This window comes from Chlorocebus sabaeus, chromosome 5 (assembly GCF_047675955.1).
Source record: "Chlorocebus sabaeus isolate Y175 chromosome 5, mChlSab1.0.hap1, whole genome shotgun sequence".
NCBI classification, from domain to species: domain Eukaryota; kingdom Metazoa; phylum Chordata; class Mammalia; order Primates; family Cercopithecidae; genus Chlorocebus; species Chlorocebus sabaeus.
This window is the reverse complement of record NC_132908.1, coordinates 45,451,318-45,469,569: the sequence shown is the minus strand read 5'-3', so window position 1 is coordinate 45,469,569 and position 18,252 is coordinate 45,451,318. Positions and strand designations below refer to the sequence as shown.

Below are 18,252 nucleotides of genomic sequence, written 5' to 3'. Positions count from 1 at the left end.
AGGACAGCTTTCTCTCTCTACATGTGTGCCTGCACAAAGGGCTGCCTTATTAAATAGTAACTCTCGTTCTTAGAGTCCATGTCCTTTCCCCCTGGTCCTGTTTCCTCTTTCCCTCTGTAATGTGAAGGACTGTGCAATTCAATCTATTTTGGAAATAGAAGTTTGGAGCAGTTTGATACAATCACACTGTATCAAATCATTTTGAAATTAATGTTCATTCAGACCTGTAATGAGGCATGTGGCAGGTTGAGAGGGCACACGTGTAAGGGACCATGCCAACACACACTCATCGTCCCAGAAACACAATCAGGCCCTAGCTCAGCATTTCCCATATGTCAGTCATTTGAATATACCTTCATTATTTGTAAGAATATTTTGCTATATTCACTGATCACCCAACTAATTTTTTTTTTTTTTTTTTTTAAGATGGATTCTCTCTCTGTCACCCAGGCTGGAGTGCAGTGGTGCGATCTCAGCTCACTGCAGCCTCTGCCTCCTGGGTTCCAACAATTATCCTGCCTCAGCCTCCCAGGTAGCTGGGATTACAGGTACATGCCACCATGCCCGGCTAACTTTTTTGTATTTTTAGCAAAGACGGGGTTTCACCATGTTGGCCAGGCTGGTCTCAAACTCCTGACCCCAGGTGATCTGCCCGCCTTGGCCTCCCAAAGTGCTAGAATTACAGGTGTGAGACACCACGCCTGGCCCACCCAGCTAATTTTTAAATCAGTTACCTGTTTTTTAACTTAGCTCTTCATTAAAAAATAATAACCATGAAAAGAATGGGTTTGATATGTTAATAGTATATTTTTTCTCATTTAAAATATACATAGTCATTCCTCAGAGGGTATTGGTTCCAGGGCACTCCTGATCCCCTGCAGACACTAAAATCTGCAGATGCACAAGTCCCTGTATAAAATGGTGTAGTATTTGCATATAACTTATGCACATCCTGCTATATATTTTAAATCATCTCTAGATTACTTATAATACCTAATATAAGTAAATGCTATATAAATATTATACTGTATTTTTTACAGTAATGACAAGATATAAAATCTGTACAGGCTGGGCATGGTGGTTCACACCTGTAATCCTAGCACTTTGGGAGGCCAAGGCAGGCAGATTGCTTGCATCCAGGAGTTCAAGACAGACCAGCCTGGGCAACATGGTGAAACCCCATCTCTACCAGAAGAAGTTACAAAAAATTAGCCAGGCATGTTGACTCCCGCCTGTAGTCCCAGCTACTCAGGAAGCTGAGGTGAGAGGATCACCTGAGTCCAACAGGCGGAGGTTACAGTGAGCCAAGATCGTGCTACTGCACTCTAGCCTGGGTGACACAGCAAGATCCTGTCTCAAAAATTAATTAATTAATTAATCTAAATAAAATTAGTACAATGCAATTCCTGGTTGGTTGAAGGCACAGATGCGGAACTCACGAATATAGAGAGGGCCAACTGTATACATCATGCTCATCCGTTAACCTCATTTTCTGTACCACCGGTGTATATAACACACTTGCAAAACACCATTAGAACTCACCACTGCACTCCAAGGTGATCATTGAGAAGGCATGTGCTCCTCCCAGGCCTCAACATTGCAGTAACACTTGTCCACCTAGATCCCATTTTTTCAATAGGAGCCTTCACTGTATATGCTTAATCTGGATTAAGGTCATTTTTTGGGAGGGAGGGAGGCTTATATTGGTTTGCTGGGACAGCCACAACAAATTACTACAGACTGGGTGACTTAAGCAACAGATATTTATTTTTCCCCAGTTCTGGGGGCTGGAAGGCCAAAATCAGCCAGACCGGTTTCTTCTGAGGCTTCTCTCCTTGGCTCATGGATGCCATCTTCTCCCTGTGTCCTCATGTGGCCTTTCCTCTGTGCTTCTCAGTGTCCTAATCTCTTCTTATGGGAACAGCAGTCATATCGCATTAGGGCTCACCCACATGACCTCATTTGCCTTAATCACCTCCTTAACGGCCCTGTGTCCAAACACAGTCCCATTTTGAGGTACTGGGGGTTAGGACTTCCACAAACAGATTTTGGAAAGACACGAGCTAGCCCATCACAGGGCTTAAGTGCAGGATGAGAGAGGATGGTGAATTCAATATGAGGGCCATGGTTGGAAGAATCAGGCTGCAGGGGATTACAAAGGAAAAGTCAAAGTTTGAAAGTAAAATGAGGGGGGGAAAAGGCAAAAAGTAAGAATCAGGTTTAAACACCTGAAGACATTGCTCACTCTGATTTACAAGTCACTGGATGAAAAAACAAAAGAAAAAAGAGGATATCACTCATGACCAAGAAGTGCTTATGGCAGGGTGCCGAGGCTCACACCTGTAATCCCAGTACTTTGGGAGGCTAAGGCAGGTGGATCATGAGGTCAGCAGATTGAGGCCATCCTGGCTAACAAGGTGAAACCCCGTCTCTACTAAAAATAGAAAAAATTAGCTGGGCGTGGTGGTGGGTGCCTGTAGTCCCAGCTACTGGCGAAGCCGAGGCAGGAGAATGGCATGAACCCGGCAGGCGGAGCTTGCAGTGAGATGAAATCACGCCACTGTACTCCATCTTGGGTGACACAGCGAGACTCTGTCTCAAAAAAAAAAGAAAAAAAAGTGCTTATATATAAAAAATCGATGAGTCTCTAGAATATCCCAAATCCAATCAAAACAACCACAGTGTTGTCTGGTTGCGAATGGATCTAGAAAGATATAAACAGGCTGGGCACGGTAGCTCACGCCTATAATCCCAGCACTTTAAGAGGATTGCTTGAGCCCAGGAGTTCCAGACCAGCCTGGGCAACAAGGTGAGACCCTGTCTTTACCAAAAAAAAAAACAAAAAACAAAAAAAACACACAAAAAATTAGCTGGGCATGGTGGTGTGCACCCATAGTTCCAGCTCCTCGGGAGGTTGAGGCAGGAGGACCATTTAATCCCAGGAGGGTCCAGGCTGCAGTGAGCCGTGTTTGTGCCACTGCACTCCAGCCTGGATGACAGAGCAAGACCCTTTCTCAATTTTTTTTAAAAGAAAGACATAAACAACTGACAGAACAATCTTTGTCCAAAGGGAATGTGTGTAGGGCAACTTAGGAAGATGGGGCAGAAACACAGGAGTCTGTGTGGTCTTAGACACTGTCCAGGATCAGGGAGCAGAGGGTGTAGGGAACTGACCTAGGCACTTACCTTAGAGTAGAGCTGGAGGCTCAGGGGATGCCGCCGACCATGAGGATGCTGTGGTCCACCTGGCTGTGCCTCCCAGAAAGGGCTGCTGACGAGGAGGAAATGTGCCCGTCAAGGAGCACAGGAGTCCAAGCTCGATCTGTTACATGTCTCATGGTTTCTCCACCCACCTCCTGTAAGCATAGCTGGCAACGTAGTAATTAGGGCTGACCCCAAATATTCCAGCTCTTCTCTCCTCCCAAGAACCTGCTAGGATTGCATTTCCACTCCTTTGAAATTAGTTGAGTCCATGTGACTTGCTTTTCATGTGACTTGCTTTTGTCAATGAAAAGGGAATGGAACAATATGGGTCTCTTCTAGGGAGAAAGAGACAGTGAGGGATTTGCTACAGTTCTTTTCCTTCCTGTATAATGGTTGAAATGGAGACTCTATCAGCCTGGATCCCAGGGCACAACGATGAAAGGAGTCCCTCTGCTGACCTGTGCTAAACGTACAGAATAACCAAGAAATACAGTTTTGTTGTGTGAAGCTGCTGAGGTTCGGAGATTATTTGTTACTGGAGCAGAGCCTAGCCCATCCAGGCTGATAGTTAGTGCAAGCCAGTCCTACTGAGTCTGCTCATGTCAGTATTGAGAAAAGAAACGCAGAATTTCTGTTTCGTTTGTTTGTTTGTTTGTTTTGAGACAGTCTCATTCTGTTGCCCAGGCTGGAGTGCAATGGAGAGATCTCAGCTTACTGTAACCTCTGCCTCCTGGGTTCAGGCGATTCTCTAACCTCTGCCTCCCAAGTAGCGGGACTACAGGCACATGCAACCATACTTGGCTAATTTTTGCATTTATAGTAGAGATGGGATTTCACCATGTTGGCCAGGCAGGTCTTGAACTCCTAACCTCAAGTGATAGGCCCACCTCAGCCTTCCAAAGTGTTGGGATTACAGGCGTGAGCCACCACCCCTGGCCTGAGCCACTGCGCCTGGCAGAATTTCTAAACCAACAAAGCTTAGAACGAAACCCTGAGACAAAGTGATCAGTCTTAACTGGCTAACTAGCCTCCTCCTTTTCAACTTGCCCCTGTTGCCCTTTGAGACATTTTATTGAGCTTGATTCCAGCAACGAACTGTGGGTCCACCCCCTTATGTTCTATATTACCCCACACAAACCAGTTGTCTATGGGCCATGTCCAAGCTACCGACATGTTCACTTAGCATGCTTAAAATGTTTAATTAGTTAAAACTGGAGGATTTTATATAAAAATCTAGATTCCTGGCTGCTCAGAAGAAATTAGACTATCAAGCCCCCTTGGTCCTATATTCTTACATGACTTGAAGCAAAATCACAGCTACCTACTTCAGATGGGAGCTGAGCACACCAACATGCCACAGTCTCCACAGTTCCCTGTTGCTTAATCTCTGTCCGCTTCATTCACTTCCTGCCTCAACTCTGAGAGCATCTGAGTCTGTGACCTCTGTGTCTGCTTCACCCTTACCCCCACATACACACACACACACACACACACTCTCTCTCTCTTCCAGTCACTCCATCCAGCGTGTATTCTCCCAGACATTCTTTTCCACTCCTTTCTGCCTTTACGTTCCATTTCCTCTGCCTGGAATGCCCCTCATCATCTCTACTCACTGAAATGAGCCTGTGCATTCATTCACCAACACCCAGCTCAACCGTCACCTTCTGAGGGAGCAGACGCCTGGCTTGGCATCCATCTCCCCTCCCTGCATGGCCCAGTCTTCCCTGGAGACAGAGATGGTCGTGTATGTGAGTCCTGGAAAATGAGATGGAAGCGTTAAGTGTGTGGTGGATGTCATGGAAGGCCACCTAAGGGAAACATCTCTCCTGGGAACTGGTGTGCACGCCGCCTGCCTCCTCCCTCAGTCTAGCCTCTGGAGTGAAGAACACACCCTCTCCATTACTCCTGCCTCCTTCAAGACTCTTCTGAAATGTCACCTCTCAATTAGATCTTTTCTTTTCTTTTTGTCCTTTTTTTCTGAACTCTGTTGCCCAGGCTGGAGTGCAGTGGCGCAATCATAGCTCACTGCAGCCTCAAACTCCTGGGCTCAAATGATCCTCCCTTCTCAGACTCCCAAGTATCTGGGACCACAGGAGTGCTCCACCACCCTGGCTAATTTTTTTATTTGTGGGGACGATATCTCACTATGTTGCCCAGGCTGGTTTCGAACTCCTCAGCTCAAGCAATCCTCCTGCCTTGACCTCCCAAAGTGCTGGAATTACAGGTGTGAGCCACTCAGCCCATCCTCAATGAGATCTTTTCTAACTGCCCTACTTAAAATACCGACAACCCTCCCTTCCCAACTCTCCCGACCATTCTTTCCCTGCCTTTCCCCCAATGTGGTCTACTTTTTAATATACTCTATAATGTACGTATTTAGATTTGGTATTTACTGCCTGCTCCCCACTGGAATATCAACCTCACAAGGGCAGGGAATTGTCTTCTTCTTTTTTTTTTTTTTTTTTTTTTTTTTTTTTTTTTTGGTCTTTTTTACCACCTGTGTATTCCAAGCACCCAGAAAGAACCCATGATAGACATTAATAAGTATCCTGAATGAATAATAGACCTCAGCCATTCCACACCATTTGAAACCCAGACATCTTTAAGGTTCAATGTTACTCCCACTTTCCATAAAAACCAAGTCCTATAGGCTGCCTCTGCATCATATCACCTCTCTGATCAATTTTATCCTCTCTATGTTCCCAAACATTACCTGCGTTTCAGGCTCTGTCATCTCCCTCTAGCTATGGCATCAGCATTCTATCTTTCCTTTCTTTTTTTTTTTTTTTTTTTTTGAGATGGAGTTTCGCTCTTGTTGCCCAGGCTGGAATGCAGTGGTGCCATCTCGGCTCACTGCAACCTCTGCCTCCGGGGTTCAAGTGATTCTCCTGCCTCAGCCTCCTGAGTAGCTGGGATTACAGGCACACACCACCATGCCCAGCTAAGTTCTGTATTTTTGGTAGAGATGGGATCTCACTATGTTGGCCAGGCTGTTCTCAAACTCCTGACCACAAGTGATCCACCTGCCTCAGCCTCTCAAAGTGCTGTCTCTCTGTTCTCAATCCTTTCCCCTCCAACCCACCCTACAGAGAGAGGACCTCACTGTGTTAATGTCCTGCTTAAAACCTTTCTTTGGCAGGCGGGCATGGTGGCTCACACCTGTAGTACCCCGGGAGACTGAGGCAGGAGGATGGCTTGAGCTCAGGAGTTTGAGTTCAGCCTGGGCAATATAGTGAGACCCTGTCTCAGAAAAAAACAAATTTATGAGTTTCAAGTCAAGGCTAAATAGGGAGGGGGAAAAAAAAAACCTTAACCAGCCTCTCTATGGCCCCCATGGCCTTCTCACAAAATCCACTCTCCAATGGCCCCCAAGCCTTAAGTGGTCTGGTCCCACTTCCTGCTGTGCCTGCTCATCCTCGCACCACCCTCCCCAACATTCCTCAGGCCTGCAGAACATCTTACTGCTGGCCACAGAGCTCTCCTGCAGACATTTACATCTTCTGCTCTTTCCACTGAAAATGATCTCCCTGCATCTTTTTTTTTTTTTTTTTAAGAGTCTTGCTATGTTGCCTGGGCTGGTCTTGAACACCTGGCTTCCAGATATCCTCCCACCTCCGCCTTCTTAGTAGCTCAGATTACAGGCATGAGCCGCACTATTCAGGTTCCCCTGCCTCTCACCAGGCTTGTTCCTATCTTCCTTGGGGACTTCCTCCAGGAAGCCTTCCTTAGCTTCACCCCAAGCTGGGTGAGCTGCCTCATATCTGTGTTCACATATCAGCTTGTGCTGACCTCAGTCAGCTTTTCTGACTTTGCCATGAGATCATGTGAGCCTTGAGGACTGGAGTTTTGTCTTATTTTATAATCCCAGTGAGGCTGGGTGCAGTGGTGTGCATCAGTAAACCCAGGTTCTGCAGTGAGCTATGCAGTGAGCTATGATAGTATCTGTGAATAGCCACTACACTCTAGGTTGGGCAACAGAGCAAGACCCCATCTTTAGAAAATAAAAACAGGCCAGGCACAGTAGTTCACATCCACGATCCCAGGACTTTGGGAGGCCGAGGTGGATGGATCACCTGAGCTCAGGAGTTTGAGACCAGCTTGGCCAGCATGGCAAAACCCCATCTCTACTGAAAATATAAAAATTAGCTTGGCACAGTGGTGCATGCCTGTAACCCTAGCTACTCAGGAGGCTGAGGCTGGAGAATTGCTTGGACCTGGGAGGCAGAGGTTGCTGTGAGCTGAGATCGTGCCACTGCACTCCGGCTTGGGTGACACAGCAAGACTCCATCTCAAAAAAAAAAAAAGTAAATAATAAATAACAAGACAAATTAAATTTATTATTTAAATGTTTTAAATAACAAATGATAATCCCAGTAAGGATACATCATCTAAATAGTAGGCACTTAGTAAATAAGAAGGGAAGGAAAGCAGGAAGAAGGGAAGGGGGAAAGCAGAAAAGAAGAAAGAAAGGTCTCAGATGCTCAGTTCTCTTTCTGGGCACATGGTGGGGCTGCACCTCTCCACTCACTTGAGCGCGTGCTCGGCCATGTGATCTGCTTTGGCCCACGAAATATGAGTGAAAATGACATGTGTCACTTTTAGGCAGAAGCAGATAGGTCAGTCCGTGGTCCCCATCCTCTTTTTACTGTCTGCTGGGTAACAGAAGCATGTGCTGAGATGGAGTCTCTGTCACCCGAGGCCTCTGAGTGACTAAGACAAGCAGAGGCCCTGGTGGACCTGCAGTGGACCCACAGCATGGGGTGAGGAAGACACTCTGTTCTTTTGAAGTGCTGAGAGTTTAGGGTTCATTGTTAACGTGGCACAATCACGTCTCTTCTCTTTTTTTTTTTTTTTTTTTTTTTTTGAGAAGGAGTTTCTTCTTGTTCCTCAGGCTGGAGTGCAGTGGCATGATCTCAGATCACTATAACCTCCACGTCCCAGGTTCCAGCAATTCTCCTGCCTCAGCCTCCTGAGTAGCTGGGATTACAGGCACCCACCACCATGCCTGGCTAATTTTCTGCATCTTTAGTAGAGATGGGGTTTCACCATGTTGGCCAGGCTGGTCTCAAACTCCTGACCTCAGGTGATCCACTCGCCCCAGCCTCCCAAAGTACTGGGATTACGGGCGTGAACCACCATGCCCGGCCACATCTCTTTTTTTCTTTTTTAATTTCATCTTTTATTTTAGATGCAGAGGATATACGTGCAGGTTTGTTACATGGGTATATTGCACGATGCTGAAGTTTAAGGTACGATTGATTCTGTCATCACCCAGGAAATAAGCATAGGACCCAAAAAGTAGTTTTCCAACCCTTGCCCCTCCCTCCCTCTACCCTCTAGAGTCCCCAGTGTCTATTGTTTCCATCTTTATGTCCTATGTACCCAATATTTTGCTCCCACTTGTAAGTGAGAACATGGGGTATTTGGTTTTCTGTTTCTACATTAATTCAAGTGCAGTTGGTTTGAGGTATCAGGGAAAATCACATCTTTTTACCCTTTTATTTGCTAAGAATATCAGACACTACCTTGTCTTTCCCACTGCTATACAATTTTAATTCCAATTGTGTGTTTTCCATGGATTCTTGCAAAGATGCTATAAGGCAAACAGGTCAAATATTATTATCTCCCACCTACAAACTCAGACAAAGAAACTGAATGACTGCCCAGGACTCACCTGGGTAGGAGAGAAGGGAGCTAACACCAGAGCCCAGGTCCCTGGGTCCCCATCCAGGGCTTCCTGCTTCCAGTCAGCACAGGTCTAAAGAGTCTAAAATCTGGGGATCCCCACCAGAAAGGGGTCCTTCTTTTATTACAAAGGAAATATATCCAAAGGTAAGTATCAGGCCAGGCTCGGTGGCTCACACCTGTAATTTCAACACTTTGGGAGGCCAAGGCAGGTTGATCACTTGAGGTCAGGAGTTCAAGACCAGCCTGGCCAACATGGTGAAATCCCCATCTCTGTTAAAAATACAAAAATTAGCCAGGAATGGTGGCACGTGCCTGTAAATCCTAGTTACTCAGTAGGCTGAGGCAGGAGAGTCGCTTGAACTGGGAGGCAGAGGTAGCAGTGAGCCGAGACTGCACCACTGTACTCCAACCTGGGTGACAGAGTGAGGCCCCCGTCTCAAAAAAAAAAAAAAAAAAGAAAAAAAGAAAAAGTGTTGGAATCATGGACTTTAAAGCCAGACTGCCCAAGTTGGCCCCAGCTCCAGCCCTCACTACCCAGAGCTCATGAGCATAGCTCCCTCTCTCTCAAGTTCCGTTCCTCCAGGCCTGTAACACTGGGAATAATAATAGTACCTACTTCTTACTCGTGTGAGTTTTAAATAAACAAATCCATGAAGAAGACTTGGCATGGCGTCTGGCATATAATAAAGGCTCACTGAGATTTCTCTATGACTGACCTATTATCACAGTGCTTTCCATTTAAACAGTCGCCTTCCAGGACGGTAATGCCAGGCTGCTGCCACAAGGTGGCACTGTTGTCTCCAGCCACCCTTCCTGAGTAGCTTAAGTTTCATTTCTCAAAATGCCAAGTTGAGTCAGGACGGAAGGAGAACCCAGAAAAAGATGACAGAGTCCGAGAACTCCAGCCAAAAACGTGTCCTCTTTGTCACATCAAAAGTGATGAAACTGCTTCCTTCTTTTATCTCTGCTCTTTCTTGTAGCTGGATCCCCACACCTCGGAATAGGCTGAAGCAGCTGGTAAAATTGGGCTGCCCAGCCCCAACCCCACACCACGGGCATAACTGAGCAGGCGGTACTAGTGGAAGGTGATTGAATCCACTGCTGTAGAGAAGGGCTTCTCGGGCTGTAGCACGCTGTAGCACGCTTACGCCTCACCTGGGCACCTTGTGAAAATGCAGATTCTGATTCCGCTGGTTTAGGATGGGGTCTGGCACTGTGCATTTCTTTTTTGTTTGTTTGTTTTTGTTTTTGTTCTTTGAGACGGAGTCTTAGCTCTGTAGCCCAAGCTGGACTGCAGTGGTGCGATCTCGCCTTACCGCAACCTCCATCTCCGGGGGCTCAAGCGATTCTCGTGCCTCAGCCTTCCGAGTAGCTGGGACTACAGGCGAGTATCACCACGCCCAACTAATTTTTTGTATTTCGGTAGAGACGGAGTTTCACCATGTTACCCACGGTGGTCTCGAACACCTGAGCTCAGGAGATCCGCCCGCCTCGGCCTCCCATTACAGGGGTGAGCCACCGCGCCCAGCCAGCACTGTGCATTTCTGACAAGCTCTTGGGTGGGGTCTGTGCTGCGGTTCCGGGCTCCATACTCTGAGGACCTGGCCCATATGTGGCAAATGGAATTGGCGACCTCTTGGAAGTCAAGGCTGCAGTGAGCCAAGTTCCTCATGCATGCCGGTTCACCCAGCCGCACAACAGCCCTGTGAAACCAGTGTCATTGTTCCCGTTATATGGATGATAAACAAAAACATTAAGTAACTGTCCCAAGGTTGTAACAGCTAATTATTAGCAGAGCCGGAACTCAAACACAATACACTTCTGCTAGATCAAATGTTATTGTTTTATGTTGAATTAAAGTAAACATGGCCCAGCTTTCCCTCCCTGACTTCCCAAGACAAAGAGAAAAGGTCCCGGAGGCAGCAGAGAGTGGAAAGGAGGGCAGCTCCTGGAGCCAAACCTCCCGGACTCACAATCTGCCAGTCAGGAGCTGTGTGACCCTGACGAGTTGCTCAGCCTCTCTGTGCCTTACTTTCTTCATCTCAAAGTAGGGAATAATAATGGCACCTACTTCGGGGAGTTATGCAGAAAAAGATGACAGCATGATCAATTAAGTGATTAACTGAATAAGCAGGGCACAGGGCAAGTGCCCTTGCAAGCTTTTATGTTATAGAGAAAAAAAGGTCAGGCTTGGGGCTGTGAGTGCTTACCAACTTTCTTTCGGTTCCTTCCAAAATCCCTACCATCTGTGGGCACCCTTCCACTGAATGCCTTTTTAAAAATTGTGGTATAAAAAAAACATAAAATATATAATCTTTACCACTTTCAACTCTACAGTTTGGTAACGTTAAGTATATTCACATTGTTACAAATGTATTTTAATACTTATGTAATTTTTTCTTTTTTTGAGATGAATTCTCACTCTGTCACCAGGCCGGAGTGCAGTGGCACGATCTCACCTCACTGCAACCTCCACCTCCCGGGTTCAAGTGATTCTTGTGCCTCAACCTCCTGAGTAGCTGGGATTATAGGCACCTGGCCACCACACCCAGCTAATTTCTTTTGTATTTTCAGTCAAGACAGGGTTTCACCATGTTGGCCAGGATGGTCTCAATCTCCTGACCTTGTGATCCACCCGCCTCGGCCTCCCAAAGTGCTAAGATTACAGGTGTGAGCCACCACGCCCAGCCCTGTGTTGCCTATTTTAGAAATTAATTTAAAAATCATTATGCCCTCATGCTACCTGACTTCAAACTATACTACAAGACTATTGATACCAAAACAGATATATAGACCAATGGAACAGAACAGAGGCCTCAGAAATAATACCACACATCTACAACCATCTAATCTTCAACAAACCAGCAAGCAATGGGGAAAGGATTCCCTATTTAATAAATGGTGCTGGGAAAACTGGCTAGCCATATGCAGAAAACTGAAACTGGATCCCTTCCTTACACCTTATACAAAAATTAACTCAAGATGGATTAAAGACTTAAATGTAAAACCTAAAACCATAAAAACCCTGGAAGAAAACCTAGGCAATACCATTCAGGACATAGGCATGGGCAAAGACTTCATGACTAAAATACCAAAAGCAATTGCAACAAAAGCCAAAATTGACAAATGGGAGCTAATTAAACTAAAAAGCTTCTGCACAGCAAAAGAAACTATCATCAGAATGAACAGGCAACCAACAGCATGGGGGAAAATTTTTGCAATCTATCCATCTGGCAAAGGTCTAATATCCATAATCTATAAGGAACTTAAACAAATTTACAAGAAAAAACAAACAACCCTATTAAAAATTGGACAAAGGATATGAACAGACACTTCTCAAAAGAAGACATTTTAAAACATATTTTAAAAAGCTCATCATCACTGGTCATTAGAGAAATGCAAATCAAAACCACAATGAGATACCATCTCACGCCAGTTAGAATGGTGATCATTAAAAAGTCGGGAAACAGCAGATGCTGGAGAGGATATGGAGAAATAGGAACACTTTTACACTGTTGGTGAGAGTGTAAATTAGTTCAACCACTGTGGAAGAGAGTGTGGTGATTCCTCAAGGATCTAGAACCAGAAATACCATGTGACCCAGCAATCCCATTACCGGGTATATACCCAAAGGATTATAAATCATTCTGCCATAAAGACACATGCACACGTATGTTTATTGCAGCACTATTTATAATAGCAAAAACTTGGAACCATCCCAAATATCCATCAATGATAGATTGGATAAAGAAAATGTGGCACGTATACACCATGGAATACTATGCAGCCATAAAAAAGTCAGATTGTGTCCTTTGCAGAGACATGGATAAAGTTGGAAACCATCATTCTCAGCAAACTAACACAGGAACAGAAAACCAAACACTGCATGTGCTCACTCAGAAGTGGGAGTTGAGCAATGAGAACACATGGACACAGGGAGGGGAACATCACACACCGGGGCCTGTCAGGCAGTGGGGGGTAAGGGGAGGGAGAGTATTAGGACAAATACTTAATGCATGTGGGGCTTAAAACCTAGATGACAGGTTGATAGGTGCAGCAAACCACCATGGCACATGTATACCTGCGTAACAAACCTTCACATCCTGCACATGTATCTCAGAACTTAAAGTCAAATTAGGAAAAAAAAAAAAATCATTATGCCCAAATACATCATTGATGTCTATTTCAGTTGAGTAAAGAGACTTGTTACACTGTGAAAGAGTTAGAAAAAAAGGGGAACATGTGCTTGAAATCAGACTGAACTGAATTCAAGTCCCGTCCCTGCCATTTACGGGCATTGGAAAAGTCAAGTAAGTTCTCTAAGCCTTTGTCTCCCCTTTTTTTTTTCAAGACAGGGTCTTGCTCTGTTGCCCAGGCTGGAGAGTGCAGTGACTCAATCTCAGGTCACTGCAGCCTTGACCTCCTGGGCTCCAGTGATCTTCACCCCTCAGCTTCCCATGTAGCTGGGACTACAGGCATGCACCACCATGTCTGGCTAGTTTTTGTATTTTTAGTAGAGACAGGGTTTCGCCATGTTGCCCAGGCTTCCCCGTTCTTCAAAATGCACATGAAAATGATGCCCATCAAAGCATTCCTGGGAGCATTAAATGAGAATTCTTGTAAAGCAAGGAGCACAGAATCTAGCCCAAGAGCGCTGTGAGTTCACAGTGACTCTTATTTTGCACTGCACTTGGAAGAATGTTGGACGAAGCGCGTGCCTTGGAAGCCAGAGCAAGAGTTCTCAACCTATGGAGCACCAGGAACACCTGGGGTTCCTGTTAAAAATATCCATGCCAGGAGTTCCACCCCAAACCCACTGAGCCACAATCTAATAGGGTGGATGGAACCTGAGCCACTGTGTTTTAACACTCTGTCCCCACCTTTTTTTTTTTTTTTTTTTTTTTTTTTTTTGATATCGAGTCTCTTTTTATCACCCAGGCTAGAGTGCAGTGTCCGATCTCCGCTCACCACAACCTCTGCCTCCCGGGTTCAAGTGATTCTCTTTCCTCGGCCTCCCGGGTAGCTGAGACTACAGGCGCGTGCCACCATGTCTGGCTAATTTTTGTATTTTTAGTAGAGACAGGGTTTCACTGTGTTGGCCAGGCTGGTCTCAAACTCCTGACCCCGTGATCCGCCCCCCCCCCCCAACCAGTCTCCCAAAGTGCTGGGATTACAGGCGTGAGACACCGCGCCGGCCCACCCTGCCCCTTTAATTCGGGCACATCAAAGCTGAGAACAGCTAAGTGGCGATGCCCTGTGCCCTTGGGTGTCACTTCTGGGCCTCGGGAGGTGGCAGGCCCAGGCAGACTGACATGCTAAGGTTGTCGTTCTAGATGCTGAGAAGTTCTGAAGTCATCGCCAGACAGTCTTAAGAAAGAGAGCTTTGGGGAGCAATTTCCCTCATGTGACCTGAGGGCAGGGGTAGGGATGGAGGAAGTCGCCCTCCCCACTCTGACATCTGATCACCTTCCTTCCACTTGAAGCAGCAAAAAGAAGGTGCAAAGTCCCCGTTGCGTTTTACTGAGCTTCTGATGCACTCCCCCACCTCCCCAGCTGCTCTCTCCACATTCGAGGAAGCAGCGCGGGTAGCAGCAGACCCAGTCAACCCTGGTTGCCTGGAAGTGTCTTTCCAAGCTTTTTCGTCAGAGAGAAAAAGAAAGCCAAGCTCGGGGCTGTGGGTGCTTACCAACTTTCTTTCGGTTCCCTCCGAAATCCCTCCCATCTGTGGGAGGCTTTTTCTGCCAGTCACCCACGTGCATTTGGTTTGCATCCCAATTCGGCCTCGCCACCGGTTCCCAGAAGCTCTGCGTGCCGCGGATGGCCCCGGAGTCTCCATTGCGCTCGAGTGGAAAGAGCTGGGACAGCCTCGCAGGCTGCGCTGGCGCCGCGGAAACAGCAGGTGGCGCCACGGACTCAAGGCGCCCTGAACCGGGAGCAGTTCCTAGAGAGAGCAAGAGTGTCTGTGTTCGCAGGAGCTCAGTAAATGCTTGATAGGTATGTGTGAGAGCTGATACAGTTTCCCGCTGCACTCTGTGTCCAGGTCTAAGCAGCAAAGCTGGCAGGACGGTGAAAAAGCGAGTGTCCAGAAGTTGAAGTTGAACAATGGGAACACATGGACACAGGGAGGGGAACATCACACAGCGGGTCCCGGCGGTGGGTGGGGGCAAGGGGAGGGGCAGCATTAGGACAAATACCTAATGCATGAGTTGTTTAAAACTTAGATGACGGGTTGATAGGTGCAGCAAACCACTATGGCACACGTATACCTATGTAACGAGCCTGCACGTTCTGTACATGTATCTCAGAACTTAAAAGTTAAAAAGTAACAAAAAATTTTTTTTAAAAAAGCGAGTGTCTCCGCAGGAAGGGCGGAGGACCCTCCGCCTTGCAGAAATGGGGAAGCCTGCCCCGGAAGCAGTGAAGGCCGCGCAGCACCAGGAGCGGAGGGGCCAGGACTCGGTCGCAAGCTCGGTGGTCTTAGACCCTACACGGGCTTCCCCAAAGACCTGCGGCTGCTAGCAACCCCAACCCCAGGGACAGAGTCCTGGGTCCTGAGGCACCAACTGAGAATTTCCCACGCTGAGTCACTTACATCCCCTTCATGATTTTGGATGTACCACGTCACCTGAAATATGACTCAGTTATTTTTTTCTTCAACTCACTTTTTAAAGTTAAATGTAGGCCAGGTACAGTGGCTCATGCCTGTAATCCCAACACTTCGGGAAGCCCAGGCTGGAGGATCTCTTGAGGTCAGAAATTTGAGAGCAACATAGCAAGACCTCATCTCTAAAAAAAAAAAAAAAATTCAGAGCAGGAGTGGAAGTTTATTTAAAAGGTTTCAGAACAGGAAAGAAAGGAAAGTACGCTTGGAAGAGACCCAAGCAGGGCACTGACGTCAAGGGCCCATATATTTTTTTTAATTAGCCAGGTGTAGTGGTGCACACCTGTAGTCCCAGCTACTCAGGAAGCTGAGGTAGGAGAATCGCTTGAGCCCAGGAGTTAGTTCAAGGCTGCAGTGAGCCGAGATCACACCACTGCACTCCAGCCTGGGCGACAGAGCAAGACTCTGTCTCTAAAATAAACAAACAAGAGTTATCTGTATTAAAAAATAAATAAATAAATACGTAAATAAGTAGAGCTAAATATAAGAGAAACAGTTTATTGCTATACTAACTAGAAGCCCAGTATTTCTCACCAAAACAGAAGAGAACTATAAAAATAAATACACAACAGTCACGATTTCTTACCAGTCTGGCAGTTTACTGCTGAAAAGCAACTGGTATCTCATCAGTGCTGTGTTTTCCACACTTGAGGAAAACCAGGGATTCCAGCGCAGAAACCAACAGGAATTCGGAACGAAATGAGGTAACAGGTGGTGAAAGGAAAGTCAAGCAAAGTCCGAGAGGGAGGGGTCAAGTTCGTTTCGCTCCACACTGCCAAACAAAGGGAACCCTGACCAACATTCTGTGCCCGGCAGTGGATTCCAGGGCTTCTTGCAAGATGCACATTCTTCCGGAAACTGCGAGTTATTTTTGACTGGTAAGTTGAAGGGGAAGGGTAAAGGCCTGGTTTCCTGTAAGCCCACCCCACCCCTGAGGTCCAATGCCAAGCTGATGGCATCACAGGGTCAGGTGGTCCCAAGAGGTCACCCGGCTGGCCTCCCGTATCTGGTGACCGATCACCTGTCCCACAACCTTCCTGAGGGGTCTTCCTGCCTCTGCCCCAGTGCATTGCTGCTGTGGAGGCAGCTACAGGGAGGCAGGACCCAGGGCAGCTGGCCGGACAAGTGAGTACAGGGAATACGGAGGAGGTGGAGTGGCCCTTCCCTAGACACAGTTTCAGTGAGCCTGTGCTTGAAGAGGTGTCTGCACTGGGTTACACTGTAGGGAAAGACAACCATGGAACTGTGGGCAAGGCACTTCCCCTCTTGCTCTTGGTTTCCTCTTCTGTAAATTAAAGAGAGTGGGTCAGACAGGACCTTATAGTGAAGAGTCATCTCCAAGCACCTCTGCAGCCTGAGACCTGGGGCTGTTAAAGGGAGGAATTGCCTGGCCAACCGTGTCTTTCAGTGCATGCAGTTGTTTTTCTTTTTTTTTCTTTTTAAAGACAGGGTCTTGCTCTGTCACCCAGGCTGAAGTGCAGTGGCCTGATCATGGCTCACTGCAGCCTCGAAATCCTGGACTCAAGTGATCCTCCAACCTCAGCCTCCCAAGTAGCTGGGACTACAGGCACCCACCACCATGCCCAGGTAGTTATTTTATGGTTTACAGAGATAGGGTCTTGCTATGTTGCCCAGTCTGGTATGCAATAGTTTTGTAACAAAGTGTGCAAATGGTCTCTCCTATTATTTCAGAGAACCAAGAGCCCATGGTCAAGTAGAAGGAGCACCCTCCTCACTGTGTGTGTCCCACAATCCTGTAATATGGAAAAGCCATTTGTGCCATCTTGTCCTGGAGCTCTTTAAGTCAAGAAGGCCCAATTATTGATCCTGGGCAAGTCTCTAAACTAGCCTGGTATGAGTTTGGGAGTGGGAGAGTTCAAGGGGAGCCAAGGCATGTCTCTGCCCCTCTAATTGTGCAGGGAAGTCTTCAATATTACACACCTGCTGTGACAGTCCTGGCTCAGTCCCTTTCCAGTGGTGGGGACTGCAGTCAAGTTAATTAATCTCTCTAAGCCTCTGTTTCTTAATCTGTAAAACGGGCATAATGCCTACTTCATAGAATTGTTTGTTGGGCCTAAATGAGATCATTCATGTAGAGTCACTCAATCAGTATTTGCTGAACACCTACTGTTCTAAGTGTTTGGTGCATAGCCTAGTTCTTTGTACAGGATTAGGCATGCAGGGAGTTTTGGAAAAGCAATGAATATAGGTGTATATGTGTGTGTGTGTGTATATATGTTTATATAGAATATCTTCCACACCACAGCAATTCCATTCAGTCCCCTCTTTCAAACATGAAGGGGCTGGGCTTCCTCTTGGCATGGTAGCCAGGTTCCAAGTAAGACTATTTCACTACCAAGTGTTCCAAGAAAAAGGAAGTCGAAGCTTTCATCTTCCTAAGCATTGATCTTCGAAGTCCTGGAACATCACTTCCACTGAATTCTATTAGTCAATGAGGTCACAAGGCCAGCCCAGATTCTTAAAGAGAAGCACACGCATGCAGAAAGGAAGGAATTGCTGAGGACCATCTTTGGAAACTACCTAACACAGATGAGGAATAGAACAGGCCTGGTTTCCTGTAAGCCCGCCCCACCCCTGAGGTCCGATGCCAAGCTGATGGCATCACAGGGTCAGGTGGTCCCAAGAGGTCACCCGGCTGGCCTCCCGTATCTGGTGACCGATCACCTGTCCCACAACCT

The 18,252-nt window shown here is 46.7% G+C and overlaps 1 long non-coding RNA gene across 1 annotated transcript in view; it reads right to left on the bottom strand.

Moving 5' to 3' along the window:
- The window catches only part of LOC140711672 (uncharacterized), a 130,602-nt gene extending 114,088 nt beyond the window's left edge, over window positions 1-16,514 (bottom strand). The window contains exons 1-2 of the long non-coding RNA XR_012092943.1: window positions 16,140-16,514; window positions 14,579-14,833 (exon numbers count right to left, since the gene is read on the bottom strand). This is a non-coding gene — a long non-coding RNA (uncharacterized lncRNA). The remainder of the gene's footprint in view (window positions 1-14,578; window positions 14,834-16,139) is intronic.
- Between the last annotated feature and the right edge of the window lie 1,738 nt (window positions 16,515-18,252).